Below are 20,720 nucleotides of genomic sequence, written 5' to 3' on the forward strand. Positions count from 1 at the left end.
GTAGCACTCGAAAGATATTGGAAAGTTTAAGTGAAAACAGATTTGCATTTTTCAATATGCTTTATTCAAATATATTTCAGCGAAGAAATTTTCAGAAGATTCTGTGACGCGCTATATGTTGTACATATGTAGTGGTAACACAGAAGCACTGCTCTGGCACGCGGTTCAAATATTCTGTTTCAATATATCACAACTACCAGCATAAAAATCATAAAACCGCAATATTCCGACTGAATCTGGAGATATCAAATGGCTTTGGATCTTTACTGTACAGATAACATAGCAGAGTACTATTCAATAACGATACCTAATCGTGGCCCAGGAAGATTCACTAAAACCACCCACATCTACTATGAACTGCGTTCTTAGTCTTGTCCGTGTTTGTACAATTTTTGTACTGAATATGGTCTACGGATGTTTGGTTCCGTCACTCGTTCGCGTATTATATTTCAAATTGTCTCTTGTCGCTCGCAAATAAATATATTAATTATTATTATTTATATATAATAATAATAAAATAATAAATAAATTATTTAATTGTAAAAGTGGGGAGGCTAACTTCTCGGAGGCAAACCTTGACGACCTGCTTGCTCATAGAATTGTACCTATAATTTATGCACGAGTTGTCTACAAGGACTTGATTTTTAATAAGTAACAATCAGTAGCGAATACATACGAATAATAATGGTGTGATAAAAAAATCAGTTTATTATAACATTTGAACTTTAAGCACTCTTCAGGTGCGAGAACTAAGAAATCAATATCCTTCTACGTCTCTACAATGTGTCTGCATGTAGCGAAGTTATGACGTACTCGCTGCCAAGGTAACTAAGGACCTATAAATTAGATCGTTAAAAACGACTAATTGAAAAGTTGTGTTACTTCGTTGCGTGATCTCGCGCCGATTTCGCGTGTCACACCAAAAATTCAAAGAAGCGAACGATAACAATAAATATCTCAATTTTTTCGCAAAGCTATTTTTACGAACGTTCACGCTTTTAACAACCGTAAATTAATCGTACTGTGTAGACTGTTATTTGGATGACAGAGGTGCACATTAACCCTTTGCACTCGGAGCAATTTTAATTGGATAACCGAATGTTTCATCCGGCCTGAGATATTTCCATTTTATGATGTTCTTAATTTTATCGATATAAAGTCCAGTAGTTTATTAAAATATTAAATACGTTCAGTAATTTCTCGTATACAAATTAAATGATGCAACTAATACTTTGAATAATGCTATAAGAATTATTAGTGGCGACTCAAAGTCATCACTCGAGTGCAAATGGTTAATCATAATTTTATTAAGTTTAGCTATTAAAGGTTTCTACATATTGTTATAATAATTCTTGAATTTAATCCTCATAGACAGAACTGAAAATAAACGATTTTGATCAATGATCCATAGAATATTACAAAATACTAATATTTTGTAATATTGTGTAACACGAAGATTTGAAAATACGAGTAAATATTGTATTCATTAACATAATTCGAAACAAGATATGTTGTTTGTTTCCTGCAACATTAGTTAATATTACAAATTATATTTGATCAAATAATGCACAGAATATACGAATTCGTAATACACGTCCGCTTTGTACGATTGCAGGGCTTAAACTAGGGCTATAACTTTCCTTCGAAGGTCGAAGGTTTCGAAGCTTCGAAATCTTCGACCTTCGAAGGAAAGTTACAGTCCTACTGAATACGTGAGTTTTGTCAAGCGCCAAGCCTGTCTTGCCTTTCTTTTCATTTAGTCCGCGATATCCGATTTCACCGAATTTAATAAAACTCATTAAAATTTTGTTTGCAAAGTATTATTTTTTAAGTACATTCGTGATATGATCCCGAAATTTATTAATAGAATGCACTCTTTTCAATTTAATTTAATTACGAAAAATCAAAACGGAAAGTTCAGTGTCAGTCACCGGTGACTGAAAGTTAATATTTTTATTTATCAAAAATCGTGACATGGTATGGAACTCGTAAGTTACAACTTCATACGTTTCGAAGACTTTGAAATTTCGAGCACTTGGAAGACTTCGAAGCTTCGGAAAAGTTACAGCCCTAGCTTAAACTGTCGTGAAGTACCGACGCAATGTCTACAGTTTTCGTATATGAACAGTCTTACGCAAGATTCTGAGAAAGGTGTACTGTGACTTGTTTTCCTTTTGTTCGAACATTTGATCAATTGTTCGAGTCACTGTACGTACGAATAAGATTTTCAAACTCGATTTTCTCGAAAACCAAGCTGTAAATGAAAAAATTTTATTCCATATTTTGTTCTTATTTTTTCATAATGAACAACCTCGTGCCCGCTAGTACATGTTATTCGGCCGCGCACCCTGTATATTCATAGCATTCATTCTGTTTGTTCATATTTGTTCCATGTATTTACACAATTATGTATGTCTTAAATAAAATGAAATATGATTTTTGTTCGTTTGTGTGTACCTAATGGAGTAATTACGACCACCCATCAAAATGACCGATTCCAGATTTTCTATTTTACGCCGTTCCGTCTGTGAGCGAGTCTCGCGACGTAAATCAAGTTCAATAAAGTGCAGTGTTTCAACATAAAAGGATTACCAGTTCTTTATATTCTCCTCATTCCCCTCAGTAAACTTGTACTCTCTGTAAACTCGTAGCGCGTGTGTGTGATATTGTAAATAGTGCAAGAACATATGTGTGATTTGTTCCGGTGTATTAAGTACGGTGTTATGAACAATTATAGTGCAGAATAAGGATTTGTGGATATGCGTGAGAAGAATTTAAAAGTGAAAGGGCATTGACCCCTTTTACTCGATAATTCCATAGTGCGGATATTAGAAATGCCCTTGTGGATTTTAACGAGTAGGTAGGTTCAATGTCGTCCAACCATTTTTTAAACATTTTCATCTCGCTGGGGCCCCAAATGAGAACCAAGGTATACATGCGTTTGTCACTTGATACGAGACTGTCGCGCGCTTGTGTGACGTACTCAACGTGCACCGCTGCGCGCTGTTGAAAAGTTGCCGCTTTTTGGGCAGATTTGTAACTGCTAATAACTTAATAACGAGGCCGAAATCTCAATTTTTTATTCTTCATTTTCGTCTCATCTTATCGTCGAGAACCACCCTTACTCCTTCCAGAATTTATGAACAAAATAATCATCAAATTGAGCACTAACCTTATTGGGAGTGTTGCGGCCACCAAACGCCATGCCTGAAACAAGTAAAAATTCAAATTAAATTCTACAGTTATAATGTGATTACAAAATTGAAAAATGCAGTAAATCGACTGGCTTTAAGGGCTTTTAAGGACATAAATAATCTTTTCTTTAATAAAAGTTTAAAACTATAAATGAATATGATTCGCATGAAAATAGACTATATTTTATATTGTTTTCAGATAAACTTTGAATTCATTTTTAAAATCGATGTCTTAATCAAATAATATTCACACCTACTTGAAGCTAAGGCATCTCTCAGAATATAATATATAAAATAATTATGTAATCTCTTAATTATTGGTTTTACTAGGAAAACTAAATTGTCCAGATTTAAGCACCCCTTGGGTATGTCGTCACTTAGGGCATTTCACCTTACTTACTACAGTAAAGTCGCAATTCTTGTGAAACAGTCTGTGTTCTGTTCGGACAACTATCGCGTACGAACATTATTTCTTTATGACTGAGTCTACCGCGCCGAGAGTTCAAACTAAAGCCGAACGTAGAGAAGGACAGCATGAAATACGGATCGCGTGGCCGAAGCGTGTCGGCGTGAACAGAGTTGGGCAGGAATTAATTACATGAGTAATTAATTACATCTTCAATTACAATTACATGTAATTGTAATTGTATTTCTGCAATTCCAATTCCAATTACATGTAATTGTAACTGTAACTGTTAGTAGCAGTTACAAGTAATTGCAGCTACCAGCTACAATTACTTGTAAGTCTTATAACTGCTACTAACAATTACAGTTACAGTTACATGTAATTGGAATTGGAATTGCAATTACTTTCGCTCAACCAGTAATTGTAATTGCGGACCACAATTACAGTGATTCGTCAAGTAATTGCAATTACCAATTACAATTACATATAATTGTAATTGTATTTCTGCAATTCCAAATTACAGTAATTGGCAAGTAATTGTAATTGTAATTGAAATTACATTTTGCCCAACTCTGGGCGTGAACCACTACTAATCGACGTGATCGAATGTATAAAAACTTCTTCATTTTTCATTATTTTTTTATGGGACTTGCACCAACTGTTTCCTGGAATTTTTCTGATTAAAATAACACCAAACAAGGAAGGGCAGCGAATACATGGACCTTTGAACTATGCCAGCGACTATGACTGCCACGTCTCTTTCTTTCCCATACGCTGTCCTTCCTTGCGCCCGAAATTTTCATCATCGATTGAACCACTAAATACAGTTCAAATGATATCGTGTTTGGTGTTATTTTAATCAGAAAAATGCCAGAAATAAGTTGGTGAAAGTCCCATAAAAAAATAAAGAAGTTTTACCCGGGACATACCCGAGCCGAGATCAATCATCGCCGCCCTGCGGCGTTGGCCGGCAGTGGAGTGGTTAGGCACAGAACTATCGCATACACGGTGGTTGACAAATATCGCGACTTTACTGTATTTGTACCACGGTCTTGACGTTCTTTACAATTTTTTATGAGACAAGTTTGCACCATCTCCAAATGTTTACGAAATGCATAAATATACTTGAATACCTTGCTGTTATATCGCTATCCACCACTCTGAATTATCTTGTGACGTCAGTTGTGGGCACCAAATACTCCGCTATCTTGGAACACTCTGCGTCCGATGCATTGAGAATAGCAGACATACACGGAGTCGCCGTTATCATTACCAAAACAAGCGACTCCGTGTACGTCTGCTATTCTCAACAGCATTCTGAGAAATCCACCTAAATGTTGTCTGTCGGCCGATTCTCCTCTTCCCGAATAATCTGTTCGGTAGAGACCGGTCGCGCTGTCCACTATCAGCAAAGCGTACTTACATTCTGTCATCATAGCGCTGCCTTGAACTAACAACTGAGTTTGATGGTCCGTGTTGTAAGCTCTGGCGCAAGCTACGTTGTCCAAAACAGAGTTCCCCGCAATTTTATATCTTTCCGCCGCGGCGAATAATCATTCGGGTCTGAAAGTTCCCTCTGTGTCGATATAAAGACATTTTCCTTCGGCGCCGCCCATGTCTATAGGTAATTGACAATTGACCGCCAATGTGTGACACAATTGCGTTTTCCCTGATCTAAATTCTCCAAAAATTTCTGTGATCGAGCCAGTTCCTATACCGCAGCCCAATAGTCTATCTCAGGGGTCGGCAACCTGCGGCTCTTTGGATGTGAAGCTCCATACGCAAATATTATTTATTTTATAAAAAAAAAACATTTAAAAATCGTTCTGAACTGATTAACGAGGATTAGGCACCGATTCTATCTCTCAGCCACTTGTACTCGCTTTTCACCGCACCCCTCCCCCGTGACACGAGTCGTCACTGTCGTCAGTCCGTCGGAAGCTCTCGAATGACGCCGTCGTCGGATATTTCTATGTAGGTTTTAATTCGCTTTCGACGCAAGACAATTTGGCGTCTTCACCAGTGCTTTGGCTGTGACGTATAGTTTGTTGTTTCAAGTAAAAGAATTAGAAGCGAATTATCTTCTCAAAGTTATGTATGTACATATATATAATACAATATATATATATATATATATATATATATATATATATATTATCTAATTTGTTGTGAAAAACACTACTTATATATGAATAAACGGATATTTTTTCTTATGAATAAATAGATTAGTTTTTTTTATCAAAAACTTTATTTATGCGAGTACTATTTATTGTTGGCAAGAAAAAATTTTGTGGCTCTTTAAAAACTTTGAAATTTTGTAAATTGTAATTTTTGACTCTTCCGACTCAAAAGGTTGCCGACCCCTGGTCTATCTAATTCGCTGGAGCCAGTAGTTACGAACACAACGTTCGAACGAGTTTGATGAATCTCTGCGGCGCTCTTAAAGCCCATAACAACCGAATTCGAAGCTTCTTGTAGTATCTTGTCCGCTTTCGCCTCGCTGATACCCTTTATGACGATCAGCTGCTTCTTAGGAGCATAAGCTACAGCTACTACGGTATAGAAACCTGCTTTATCCAGTTTCTTAATGTCTTCCGCTGTTACACCATTCCTCTGGAAAGTAAATATATTTACCGAGCGGTTCTTCATCGGATCTCTCGTGCTTCGCGGATAATATATATACGATTCGACAGATACATCTTTCAAAAAGTTAAATTTACTTTTAGGTTATAGACTCACCTCGAGTTTCTATTAACTTTGCTTGTGGGCTATAATCGTCATCTTTTTTATATACTATTTTTATGGTTAAAGAGAAAATCGAATTTTCGTATAATAGATCAAGGTGATCATTTTTTTCATAGAATAAGTAGGATCGCGGCGAAACTTTGCCGGAAGATAGATCACAGTGTGCCGAAAAGATTCGACTGTTCGAAGTGTACGCGATATTTTCGATGATAAAGTAGAATGAAAAAAACCGAATGGACGCATTCATAACAACAAAGAATAGGGCACTGGAACTTGCGCCAATAGCACAACAAGCCGTTGACATGAGACGACAGCTGCATGGAAACTCTCAGGGAAAAACAAGGGGACCACTTTCCCTGCCTAAAATTGTATCCACTCACAGGGGCTGGCTTGTTGAACCACAGGGAGTACTCTGATTTGTATTATCCTCGGGCCGTACATTCTACCCGATAGACTGACGGCCCGAGCTTCCAAGTCTTTTTGGAAAATGTTCTGTCGAATCTCATGGACGATGTTCCTTATGCGACCAAGCTGAACATGTTCTTCCAAATGGATGGTGCGCCAGCGCACTACGCCGCAAGTGTCCGCGCCCATTTGAATGAAACCTTCCAAGACAGGTGGATCGGCCGCGGTGGACCTGTTGCGTAGCCCGCGCGGTCACCTGATCTCAATCCGCAGGATTTTTTCCTGTGGGGCTACTTGAAGGTAATTTCAATTTTCATGTATTTTCAGGTATTTTTTACTCATTGTTGTATACGTGTTTGCTTACGTTTTCTTTTTCTTTTATAAATAATGTCATTTCAGAATGAGGTGTACCGTGAACCGATACACTCAGCAGAAGAGATGGTGGCACGCGTTCACGGTTCCATTGCGACACTTTGTACGGAGGGCTGAGATGTGCGTTCAAGAGAACGGAGGCTACATTGAGCACCTGCTTTAACAACAATCGGCCCTTTTCAGGGCCACCAACATCTAACGCAATTTCGACTCCTTTTCTTGTTAATCAGTCTTTTCCAGAGCCACAAAGGAACTACAATCGACGAGATACATATCTCGTTTCCGCGAAGTCGAAGAAACGATGCTGTGGATGGATAATAGCAATTTATATCAGTAACAAGGATACACGAGATATCTCGTCCATGACATAGTTCGTTCATCAAGAATCGATGATTCTCGAAAAATCAATATCTCCTTGGCAACGATTTCATTTATTTCAAACAATCTGTCTTCATCTAATACATCGTACGCTGGGAGAGCACAGTTTCGCGCGGAATCGCGAAGAGCATGGAACTCTTTCCGCGTCGGAGTATGTAATTTCGTTCGCTATCGATACCATTTAGAAAAGTGTGCTACATGCAGTGTTCAGCAATTGTGTGAAAGTGTGGTGTTTCGTGTTTTATGTTTCACCGGTGTAACAAGCAAATGGATTTATGACTGAATAAGTGAGTTTTGGATGTTTGCTTGGTCTGCGCAAAGTGTACAGGATGCCATTGAACTCTCGCCAGCAGGGCAAACTAATGGCCAAAACTGAACCATCGGAATATGAATCAGAATCATCCTCGGAGGAGGAGAACGACCCATTACTTGGACTGAATAAGTGTGTTTTTAATTTAATCAGTTTCTGCATCTTCTCTCGTTGGGGTAAAGTTGCCGATGATGTGGGTCCTCACCGATTTTGATAACTTTGAAATATTTTAAATATCTTTTTCCTTTGAAATAGACCTCATCGAAATCGGAGAAGACAGTAATTATTATACTTGACTATATAATAGTCAATTGTTTGACGCGGAACTCTGGGACCTCCTCCCGACTGTAGCGAAACGCAAGGAGCCAAAAGGGAAATAGATTGATAAATTGTTTCTTGATTTTCTTTCGATATGGGCCACCCCCATGAATGTTTCCCATTCTTATTTCACACACTGTGTTGAAGAGATCGTTAGAAGCTCAGATTGTGTTCAGTTAGGTTCCTTGAATCTCTATTAAATAGTAACCTGCTCGGAGCGGATTAACCCACTCTTCCTAGGATTTAAGAAACGTCCCCTACAGGTTGGAATGGATGGGTTACAGTAACCTTCGTTGGTTAACTAGGTTTGGGTTAGGGTTTGCCGTCGGGTTAGAATCCCCGATTTCTACTACGTCAGCATTAAATTTGGAAATATTGACCATGTTCCCAACAGTGAGTGACTGCAGGTAACAACACATTGGCAATACATGTCCTATCCATGTCTCGCTGTTTATGCCATGCGAGTTCAAATGGATATGGTTCGATCACGAAATAGAGATGTGCCACCAAAATGGCAACTTCCCGATGACATTACACCTTACGTCCATTTTATTTAAGAGGATTAGCCCCAAAGTTCCTAGCAGTATTATTGGCAGCTATAATCGAAAAACAACAGGCATCGAAGATGCAAAACTGCTCGGCATCATTGCACCTTACGTAAATAAACACATTACGTAATAATTTTAATATACGGCAGCATACTGCCTGTCGCGAAGCATCCGAAGCAAGCGTGACGTCAAGAGATAAAAGAATTAGAAATTAGAATTTCTAAAATGATGCACCAATAAGCTGGTTTAAGGAAAGTGGTTTAAGGAAACTTGGTAAAGTAAATTTATGTTAATTATACCGTAAAATAACAATGTGGCAGAAATGGAACCATGAGTAACCACCACAAAATTTGAACGCAATGATTAAACTTTCCGACAGCAAAGCTGTGCAATACTTTGAAACTACGCTTTAGCAGCTGCTAATTTTAAAGACTATTAATTTCCTACCAAACATCAACACAGTTATGTAGTTATTTTCCTTTAAGAATACCGTCGGATACAATTAAAACTTCAAGACGATTAAATGAACACTTTTTACTTTCTACTGACAAATAAATTACAAGAGGCAAACTGTATCTCTATATGTTAGAGTTGAAAAAGATCAAAGTTTTTAGATGTTGATTTTTAATATTAATAATTCAATAATATTAGGACAATATACATAAATGTAACTGTAAAATTTGTCCATATTCTTGTGCCAATTGTCATCCAGTGCTTACATAAATAACATTACAGTATTCTCTCCGTAACTGTCGCAAAGATGTCTACCGTAACTGTCAACATTTCATTCCCACAAGAGATGATCGTTGCAATTTTAAGTTGCTCTGAAGGATAATAGAAAAAGCAAAAGTATTGAAAGAGAAATTTTCTAGCTGTAAAGGCAACAAAGCATTGTTAACATCTACACGCAGTTACTAAACATAATTGGGCTAACATACGAGAAAACATGCGTCACGTCATTCCGACTATCTAGGTTAGACGGTGTTATTCGTAGGATGCAATTTCTTTTTTTTTCTCTCAAATCTATGATTATTTTGTTTATTTTATCTTGATATTATAATCTGTATATTTTTACCTGTACCACTATATTTTTTTATTGCAGATATCGATTGAGTTTACAATGTACCGATATATTAAAAGAAACTGGGCCATCATTTCTTGTTTTACTCTATACAACACTGAACATTAGTTCCATATGACAGAACGTTGTTCACAGATGCCATTTGTTCGCATTTACTTTGGAATTTGTTGATTACTTTTCGAAAAACGTTATCAATGAATTCCCGATTCTCGTTATCGTTATTGAATTTTGTCGCGTGCAATCTATTTTGAAGAGCACAGCAAGAGTGGTAATCAGTTTGCACACGGTCCGACAAGTACCGTAATCGATAAAACCTGCCATCCAGACTTCAAATTCTTTTTCTGCGTCATTTTTGTGGCGTACAGTTCTCCGTTGGCATACATCATCGGTGAAGTTTTTATCACACTTGGTAAATTCATCGAACTTGTGCATATTTACAAGTACCTATGTATAAGAGACATCTTTAAACGTTTCTAACTCGTGACGACATTGTTCAATATCGATGAAATTTTCAGCTTATATACATAAAGTATTTTTTAAATTTCCATTACAGACTTGGAGAAAACAAAATTGTGAAATCATTGTTTACCATCCTCCTACGTTCTTGAAAAAAAGACAACTGTGACTTGATCCACTTTCAAAAAGGGTACATCATTTATAATGGTGTATGGAGACTTTTGAGACCGACTGTTTCAAAAGTTGCAGACGATACTACCTGTATTCGGAAAAACTATCAATCAAAGTTGCAAAACCATAAACTTCGACGTATATTCACAGGAGAGTTGCCATTCGGATTTTCTGTGGATTTGAACTCCTTCGGGAAGCCTAGCAAATTGTGTGCGTGCATTCACAGAAAACTTGGCTATACATGTGCTTACATTATAGGAATTCCATTCAGAACGAGTCGAGTACGCGCAGGATATTTTCCGATAAGAAACACTTAAACCGTCATACGAACAAACTGCTGAAAAGGTAATGAGGAAACCGAATGAAAAGGTAATTTAGCATTGATAACCATAAAAAATGACAGGAGCCAGCCGCCGCGCCGTCGCGAAGGATTCGTTGTCGCGAAAACCCTAATTAACGATAGGCCGAAGCGTTGCGTGAGGAAGAAAGAATACGAAAAGTGGGGGACGCCTCGCTTCGGCGTTACCGGGCCACCGCGGGCCATCTCTTATACTTTACGTTAGTATTTAAGGGGCTAGTATAGGCTCTATTTGTAACTAGAAAATTACTAGAATCTTACTACAAAAAGGGGTCGAAAAATGGGTTTCGTACTGAACGTTGTTTGACCTTATTAGAACAAATTGTGGGCTGTGTGAGGGCTCATTCGAAAGAGGAAGGTTAGACGCAGCGCGCTTTTCTCACGAGGTTAACGAGATTATGTTTATATCTAATAATATGGTGGCCCAAAGTGGAGAAAAAATCTAGGAAAAAATCCCGCAGATTTCAATGCATTTTCTGTCTCTAATAGACTTTTTTGACATATGAGATGAGAAAAGCGCGCTGCGTTGAACCTTCCTCTTTAGAATGAGCCCTCACCCAGCTCAAAATATGCTCGTATAAGGTCAAACAACGTTTAGTTCCGAACCCATTTTTTCTAGTAAGATTCTAGTTATTTGCTAGATATTTGCTATTTACTAGAATCGTACTAGATTTTGGGTCGAAAAAATGGGTTCGGAACTAAACGTTGTTTGACCTTATACGAGCATATTTTGAGCTGGGTGAGGGCTCATTCTAAAGAGGAAGGTTCAACGCAGCGCGCTTTTCTCATCTCATATGTCAAAAAAGTCTTTTAGAGACAGAAAATGCATTGAAATCCGCGGGTTTTTTTCCTAGATTTTTTCTCTACTTTGGGCCCTTATATTATTAATTATTAACATAATCTCGTTAACCTCGTGAGAAAAGCGCGCTGCGTTGAAACTTCCTCTTTCGAATGAGCCCTCACACAGCCCACAATTTGTTCTAATAGGGTCAATCAACGTCTGGGCGCAGATCCATGTTTCGACCCATTTTTCTAGTAAGATTCTAGTTATTTGCTAGATATTTGCTATTTACTAGAATCTTACTAGAAAAATGGGTCGAAACATGGATCTGCGCCCAGACGTTGATTGACCCTATTAGAACAAATTGTGGGTGGATGAGGGCTCATTCTAAAGAGGAAGGTTCAACGCAGCGCGCTTTTCTCATCTCATAAGCCAAAAAAGTCTTTTAGAGACAGAAAATGCATTGAAATCTGCGGATTTTTTTCCTACATTTTTTCTCTACTTTGGGCCCTCATATTATTAATTATTAACATAATCTCGGTAACCTCGTGAGAAAAGCGCGCTGCGTCTAACCTTCCTCTTTCGAATGAGCCCTCACACAGCCCACAATTTGTTCTAATAAGGTCAAACAACGTTCAGTACGAAACCCATTTTTCGACCCCTTTTTCTAGTAAGATTCTAGTAATTTTCTAGTTACAAATAGAGCCTATACTACCCCCTTAAATAATGTAGGATTAGCATTCTTAACATGAAATTCTCAACTTCAAATTGATGATCCGAATGGGCAGGGAGACGTTGACTTGGTACGGGCCTAGCGACGACTGTCCCTTTAAATTTTGTTTGTCTCTCAGGCAAGCAAATGATCGTGTTAGGCTTTTGTCTATACCTATAGTAACTCCACGCCATCAAATTTTGCAAAAACTTTAACAACTTATATCTCAATAACTATTCGCTTGCGACATACGGCTCCTTTCAAACTCTTTCTCTTCTCGATGAGTAGTAGGCGTGGATGTAAAAACAATTTAACGACCAGTTAAATCATATCAAAAGCTAAAACAGGATAATCAAAAATGTGTTGAGAAAGCATAGTTCACTTCTATTGGAGATAATATTCCTTCGTGGGATCCTATCCTTTTGAAAAATGAATTCTAAAACTGACCGTATCTCCACGCGATACGTTTTTTCACGTATCGATCCACTGTGCTTACGAGCACATCACGGTAGTTACCAACTCATTACTTCGCTATTCGAAAAAAACTCCTTTTCCAGAGGAACTTACTTTTTAAATGGAGGTTCAAGGAGAATGTTCTATATTTTCCTGAATTTTGAATTCACGACTATGATACAAAAACGGAGTAATAGATATCTGTTTACAATTCCTGGATGCAAGATTCTTCGGAAAGATGTGCTTCGAAATCCGACTATATCAAACAGCCACAGAAAAAAAATATCGAAAGCATCAATCGATGACGATGAACGAGGAACAGCTAATTAGAACGATCTTAAGAATGAATGCCCCTATCGCTGCTGTGAAGGTAGACTCTTATGTGTTCATCACATTGGATTTCTCATCTTGGTGTATCTACTTTAGACATAAAGCTGCTACACCTCTATTTATAGAACTTTATCACCTCTTTGGCTAACACAACGTTTATTTCTTTACACATGTATTCCCAATGCTGTCTCTCTTACTATTTCAAGACAGATTCTCTCCTCCTCAACAAGGCGGAACAGGAGATCCTCTGGCGGGTGACATAAAATATTACCCATACCGAGAAACATGGTTAGAAGGTCTTCGACAAAAGGGTTGGACAATTCTGACCATCTTGATAATTCTAATAGCAACCTGGAGATGCGGCACGTCTGCCTCCTTGTTGGGACGCACCTCTCCTTCACACATTTAAAAAATGTTTGCATCAAAATATTTGTCCTTATACTATGGAAGTTTTGTAGAATATCATATTTTAATACTTGAGAAGTATTGAAGTATTCGGTAACGAATCGTACGATTCGTAACGCTTAGGGGGTGAAAATGATAAAGGAGCAGCTCTCGTGCGAAGACGGAAGCGCGACATCTGTCGGTTTACACGTGGATCAACGCTTGCACGCCGCTGGGTACAAAAGCAACAAGGAAATACATAGTTCGCGGTTCTAGATTAGGGTGAGCATAACCAGCAGAATCCAAAGCTTCGCTCTCTGTGTTTCAGTGGCCTGTGCTTAGGTATTCGCCACAAGAGATTCTGCTTACCCCAGGCCATATTGGGGTCACTGTATTATCTCTCTTCCGGAGAAGACGTGCTTACAATTTCGGTCTTACTTTTTTCAAAAGAAGGGACCTACGGCGAACTCGTCAGGGAAGCGCGTGGCACGGAAAGAACACAACGCTTGTTGCGTATTCGGTACAACATCATCACACTGTGAAACATGTTTCTCTTTCGGATCGAGTCGCAACCATGCTCTCACTGGCTCGATAAAACAGATCCCTTCAATTACCCGATCATTCGATCACAGCCTAGCGCTTTTGTAGGCAATCAAAATGCGAAAACACTGTTGAAGTCGCGATCAAATCAGTGTAATAGTGTCCGCAAATAGACTGTTACGGATGACGAACAGGTGTTCAATATCATCTCTGGCAGAAACCGTCCTAGATAAACGAACAGAGCTACCCTAGATAAATCTACATAATTGTTTAGGTTAGTTTAGGGCCCAAACGTACGCACGACCAACTGGTCGTTGACAAAATACGAATGTTCACTTGAAGGGTACTGACAAGTACCACCCGTCATTGCAGGGCTATATAAGCCCTTACATTTCTACTCTCGTGGGCTAGTACTGTCGTAATCACGAATAGTGTCGCGTCGTGCTGCATCTCGGAAGTCAACTACCAGTGAGATCGGACGTTCGTTCCTTTTGAATCAAAGTTTAACCGTACAGATTCCGCGAGTTCGGTCCAAAATCTGTTAGGCAGTGACAAGGTTGCTCCGAGTCCCCCGCATTGCCAGTGCGTCAACACCGTGCGTCTTAGCTTAGGCAATATCACCTTTCAATTTCTTTCCTATTCTAAATTCAGTTCATTCGCGACACAAATACACTTGTAGAACGAAACTCTATAGTAAGAATATATTTGTTTTCTTTGATAATTAACTCAAATTCATTAAACCAATAATTATCGTCCAATATCCTAACCAAGTAATTGAACGTCCCCACATGATACAATCTTACCGCTGGGATTGTATCAATTATATTATACTAGTTACGAGGCTTACTAATTATCCTAGCAATTCCCTGATTAACCATCAGGTTCTTTCGCGACATTCCAATTGTCCGAACAGAGATTTATCCAACCTAGCGGCTCCCCAGTTTTGCATTGGGTACGTCCGCATTCTAACAGCTCCCTGATTTCGCATCAGGTTCGTCTGTGCTATTATACAACCTCCTAGCAGCTCCCCGGTTTTGCATCGGGTTCGTCTGCGTTTGACTCCATTCCTAGAGGCTCCCTGACTTCGCGTCAGGTTCGTCCTCGCTGTCAATAACCCTAGCGGCTCCCCAATTTCGCATTGGGTTCGTTCGCGTTCCTTAACTAACAAATTTATATCATATTCCTAGGGTAATAACCCTTCGCCGGCCACTCGTGCTGCTCGCGGCCCTGGCTCGTAACAAGACATTCAACGTGGTTTTGTAATCGTCTTGATACGCATAACATTGTTAAAACAAATATACACTAGATCCAGTATTTGAACATCAAATTTCCGATTTGTGAAACATCGTTGATATAGAAATTTCATTGAAAAATACATAGTACAGCTATCGATTATTAATAACTGATATTTTGTAAGTTGCAAAAACTAGAAGATGCCGGGTAAAACGGCAGCACAGATGGACATGGTTTACAGCAATACACGAGATGTTCTTCCTAATTGAAATTTGCCTGAAGATATTAAACCAGTAGACAATGATGGCTTCCCGACGACAAACTATGGTATTAGACCGATTCTACCGGATGTTCGTTTGTTTGCTAGAGCTCAGATTTGGTGATGTTTGAAGCGGCCGAAGAGAGGGCCTGCAAGTTTGCGGCCCACCAAGCGGGCAAAGAAGTTGATACGGCAACCCCGGCAGCAAAGGTTCCTGGCGAGGTTTCCGGCAGCTGACCAGGCGAGATTCGCGACAGCGGCTCCAGCATCGGCCCCAGCGTTTGTGTTCCCACCCGCGGAAACATGGTACAGAGCAATACCGCCACCCGCCTCGTTAACAGGCACACAACTGCTCGCGACAGAGAATTCAGTGCTATGCGTGAGTGACAGCGATTATTTGTATCGTTCATTTCACCGGAATCACACATGTACAGGACAAAAGTTTAGGGTGCTCTATAAAAGACGAAAACTATTTCATAATATTCTACTATACGATTTGAACTTTTTTGGGGAAGGTAGAGCAATTAATTTACTACAGGATGTTAAAAGGCATTTTTTCAGAAATTGCAATTGATCGTAATTGTAGAGAAAATGCTAGAAGTTGCATTTTACAACTTCTCGCGGCTCCGCTACATGCTGCCGAATAATGCAAATTACGCCTCGAAAACGCAAAAGTAAGCCAACTTGGGATATACACCCGCTAGATTGATCTTTTATCTAGCGATTGTAACTACGTAGGGGCCCCAAATGTGCATTAGCGAGACGTGATTTGTCAGGTGCCGGACTCTTGCAATCCTCGAGTACGTATATGTGTCTAGCGGTGTGCGAGTGTGCCACCACACTCTCGCGCGAGACCGGATCCACACCCTTAAGTTAATCAAATTCAAGCCACTTGGGGATATCCATTTGATGTATACATAGAGGAAGGTAGATTCTTTTACCCACTCCTTGAGTATGTCTCCTCGCCACAGTGTAAACTTCCAATTGCTTATGGTTTTGAAACTACAGAAAAGCCCCCATCTTTACCGGACCCTTGCAATCCTTGAGTACGTATACGTGGATCTAGCGGTGTTGTATCACACATTTATGCGCGAGTGTCGTCTGCTGGAGTCTAGTACTTTAAGTAACCGCAGTTCACACAGCGGGTGCAAGCAGCCTACCCTGTATTGTAGGGTTACCGCTTCCACCGCTATGGTCTAACTTCACCGCCAGCTGACTAAAATCGGAGGAATTAAATGCCCTCCTACTCCTCTGCCGCCTTGAACACGTCGGGAGAATAGGATCGAGAGATAAATACAATTTAGAAATCTCTAGTGTTTTTTACTATCGAAAGATCATTTCCAAGTGATCATTATTATTGATTATAATAAACTTCGCAAGTTTTATAGAATGTTACCTTAATTTTTTTACTTCTATTGGAATCGAACGAAAGCTCGTAGCGTTTTTCACCCCTTGCCATACAATATCGAGTCACCAAAATTCTAAATAGACTCTTCTAAAGAAAATTATATTTTGTTGTAGTCGACATACATATAGGCTTTGAGAGAGAGAAGGAAACATAGGCATACAATAATTATAAACTTTATTTTTTTTTATAGGAAATTCCGAACGATGAAGAATTTCTAATCACTATAACCTGAAAGTAAACAGTCGTGCAACGAGCTAAATTATAATTCAAAGATAAAAGTACGATACTTATTCATAGATTTAGTCAGTAACATGTTTTCCATTCTGTTGTGTTACTTTTTGCCATTCTTGAGGTAACTTAATATCTTCGAATTTGAATTTATAAACACTACGAGCCATCGTTCCAACACAATATTTCATTTTCATCGAGCAGAAAGAGCGTTACACAAAATTAGCAGTCTACAACGCGTGTTTCGGGTAAACGAGCATATTAGAATTTTACCGTGCAGTCTAATTTCGAAGAAGAATATTGAAACAAAGCATGCGAAAATAACGAACGAGACACGGCAAACCCACGATCAAGGTAGATAGCGCTAATTACACATGGAGAAGGATGCTCGGTAAATTGATCGATAATGGGAACGGAGGGAAACGGCATAAAGTTCTAAACATCGTCGCCAAATGAGGCCATTAATGAAACCGTTCATAAAGTTACAGCTGGGGCTCGGAGTATGTTCTCTTTGGTGTAAACCATCGAGGTAATATTTCCCAGAAAACACATGCGCGCAGTACATTAATACGACGATTGCTAATTCGCCAAAGCGGTAAAGGTCTGCGGGAGGACGTCGAAAGCTGCAGTCTACAGAATTATAGTGTAAAAACATAGAGAGTGTATGTAACATCCTAATAAAGGTCGGTTTATCTTAGCCAGCCAGCGCCAGTACGACAATACCTTACTACCCTGGCTTTGCACCCAACATTTCCAACAGGGTTGCGGCGCGGTTGAGAAAGACTGGATACAAAACCAGGGTACAGTAATTCTTCGATCGGAGTCTTGGGGGGTGTCTCCGATCGGAGTCCAGTGCCTACTCACTCCACTGCCGGCCAACGCTGCTCCGCGGCGTAGAGCGGCGATGATTGATCTCGGCTCGGGTATATCGGTGTGAACACCGCACATTGACTCGAGTGAATCGAGTTCTCAAACTTCTTAATTTTAATGATCGGTTTATGGGACTTTTACTAGCTTATTCCTGGCGTTTCTCTGATTAAAATGATACCAAACACGATATAATTTCAACGTTATTTAGTGGTTAAATCGACGGTAAAAGTTTCGAACGCAACGAAGAAGAGCGTATTGGAAAGAAAGAGATGCGAACCGGCGGCGGCTACTGTTCGCGTCTCTTTCTTTCCAATACGCTCTTCTTCGTTGCGTTCGAAAATTTCATCGTCGATTAAACCACTAAATATTGGCCAAATTATATCGTGTTTGGTATCATTTTAATCAGAGAAATGCCACGAATATGTTGGTGAAAGTTCCATAATGATATCATAGAAAATAAGAAAGCTGAGGTCTTGGTGTTTCATTGTGATGACGCACGGGCCTTTAAACTGTGCCGGCGACGGCGACACGCGATCCTATTTCATTCTGTCCTTCTCTATGTTCGGCTCGTCGCACAGTGGTCCCTTTCAGCGATTTAGCTGGCCAAAAGTCGATTTCAAAAATTTACCTAAAGTGTGAAATTTTTTGTGCTTGCTATACTTTAATATATGGGGGACAATGTACTAAGATTTTTTTTATCATTCAGGCACCCATGAAGTGCTGTACTTCATCGAAAGTTAAAGATTTTCGTAGTACGTGTCTTGCTGCTAAAATTCGATGAGACAGTTTTTATATGTTTCAAGTAAGTTGTTCATATTTCTTTCCAGTATATAAAAGTTTGGCAAGTAAGTATGGACTATACTTTCAACAATTTTGTATCTTTTTGTTGCATATCTTATGGTAATTATTTACATTTCAACACGATTAGTATGTAAATAAGATTTGTTACGATTGTGTAACACTTTATGAGTAATTATGTTGTATATCAGGTTGCGTCCGAGAATTTTTTTAAGCGCGGTTGTAATTGTCAAAGGTTTGGGCTTACAGCAAAACAAAAAAAAGTTGCACGAGTTTGCACCTTTTTTTTTACAGCATTTTGTTTATCGCGCCAAGCGGTCCTTGCGTTTCGGGCGCGCACGCTTTCCAGACGTAAACACTTGAGATGAAATGATGTTTTTAAAATACTTAAACAAATACAAAATGATACTATATGTGATTTGAAAACGTTGCGGGATCATTAAACATTATAAATAATTTTGGCCAGCTAAATTCAATGAAAAGTTTCGGTTCGGAAGCTTTTCGGTGCAAATGCCCAATTGTCACCACGATGTTTTGAACATTTCGGATAATCTGGCAAGAAAATGTTTCGAACAAAAGTTAATCGATACTCGGTCATCTATAAATTCCAATAAAAAAATTTGACAAAAATTTTTTTTTAAATAAAAAATATTATCATGTTAATTTTTTAAATGCTACTAAATATTGTTTTATTTCATATTGTTGTAGCTGATGTCAAGACGAATCCAATGACCTACTTAACTACGGCTTTAAGTCTTAAAATAATGCTAGAATAATTTTGTCCAGCTAAATGGCCCGTTTAGACCACTGTGCGTCGTTTGAAGTCTCGGCGCGGTAGACGCAGTCATAAAAATATAGCCTCCGTACTCTACCCAAGTCCATCCAACACCCGGGTGTGGAGACTCCGATCGAAAAATTACTGTATGTAGTAAGGTACTGTTGTACTGGCGCTGGCTGCTTCTGTGTCTTGCAATCCGCAATCTAGTCATCACCTTTCCCGCTACTACCTGATCAGTCACCGATCCCTACACAGCCGGGGTGGACACGGTAGGGAGTAGTAGGGACCCACAAACTCTTGCCCCCCTCCCCCCACCAATCATCGTTTCATGCAGCGCACGCCTTCGTCGCGATCACGGACCTACCTAAAGGACTGAGCGTAAAGTGTGACATCACTATTTGCTAACACACCTTTATAACTAGAATATATTTGCGTCATTTGGTAATTCCATGCACCTAAATAAACCCTTTATTATCGTCCAATATTCTAATCAGGTAATTGAAAACTATATAGTCCTCACACGATATAATCTTAACGCTTTTTACTTATTTTACTTTTAATTATACTCTGTAATTATACTCTGATTGCGCAACAGGTTCATACGCGACATACATATAGTGGCTCCTCGGTTTCACATTGGATTCGTCCACGAAATCTGTACCATCCTAGCAGCTTTCTGATTTCGCGTCAGGTTCGTCCGCATCCTAACAGCTCCCTGATTTCGCATCAGGTTCATCTGTATTACATCCAACCTCCCAGCGGCTCCCCAATCTCGCATTATTATTATTATTATTAATATATAATTATTAGGGGGACCGGAAAGTAATGTCGTTTTTGCGCAAGTCAACATTTGACTGATAATAACAGCTAACTTCGTACACCTACGTCGTTCAGTACATGGTTGCAGGTTCAGGAGACTAGTTGGTACTGCTGTTTTGTACAAAAATATTGTTTTTTTGGAGGTTATGTTCGAAATGACCGATTCAGTTCCAGAAGAGATGCATATTCGGCATTGCATGCTATACGAATTTCCAAAGGGCAGCAATGCCGCAATAGCTACAAGAAACATTTCTGATGTTTATCCGGAAGCATTGACTGTACGTAAATGCCAACAATGGTTTGACGCACCTCGATCAGGAAGGCCTGTGACACTCGACAATGACATTTTAGGGGCAGCTGTATTATAATTTTACGAAAAATACGA

General features: G+C 39.1%; 1 protein-coding gene and 1 pseudogene across 2 annotated transcripts in view; both read right to left on the bottom strand.

Annotated features, from left to right (window-relative positions):
* Positions 1-11,234, bottom strand: part of LOC143216253 (DNA repair protein RAD51 homolog 1-like) — a 43,941-nt pseudogene extending 32,707 nt beyond the window's left edge. The window contains exons 1-3 of the transcript XR_013010529.1: positions 5,962-11,234; positions 4,734-5,351; positions 3,173-3,207 (exon numbers count right to left, since the gene is read on the bottom strand). The product of XR_013010529.1 is annotated as a DNA repair protein RAD51 homolog 1-like (transcript). The remainder of the gene's footprint in view (positions 1-3,172; positions 3,208-4,733; positions 5,352-5,961) is intronic.
* Nca (neurocalcin homolog) overlaps positions 1-20,720 on the bottom strand; it is a 240,375-nt gene that overhangs the window by 172,029 nt on the left and 47,626 nt on the right. The window lies entirely within an intron of this gene.

The sequence above is a fragment of the Lasioglossum baleicum genome, chromosome 15 (assembly GCF_051020765.1).
Source record: "Lasioglossum baleicum chromosome 15, iyLasBale1, whole genome shotgun sequence".
Lineage (NCBI taxonomy): Eukaryota > Metazoa > Arthropoda > Insecta > Hymenoptera > Halictidae > Lasioglossum > Lasioglossum baleicum.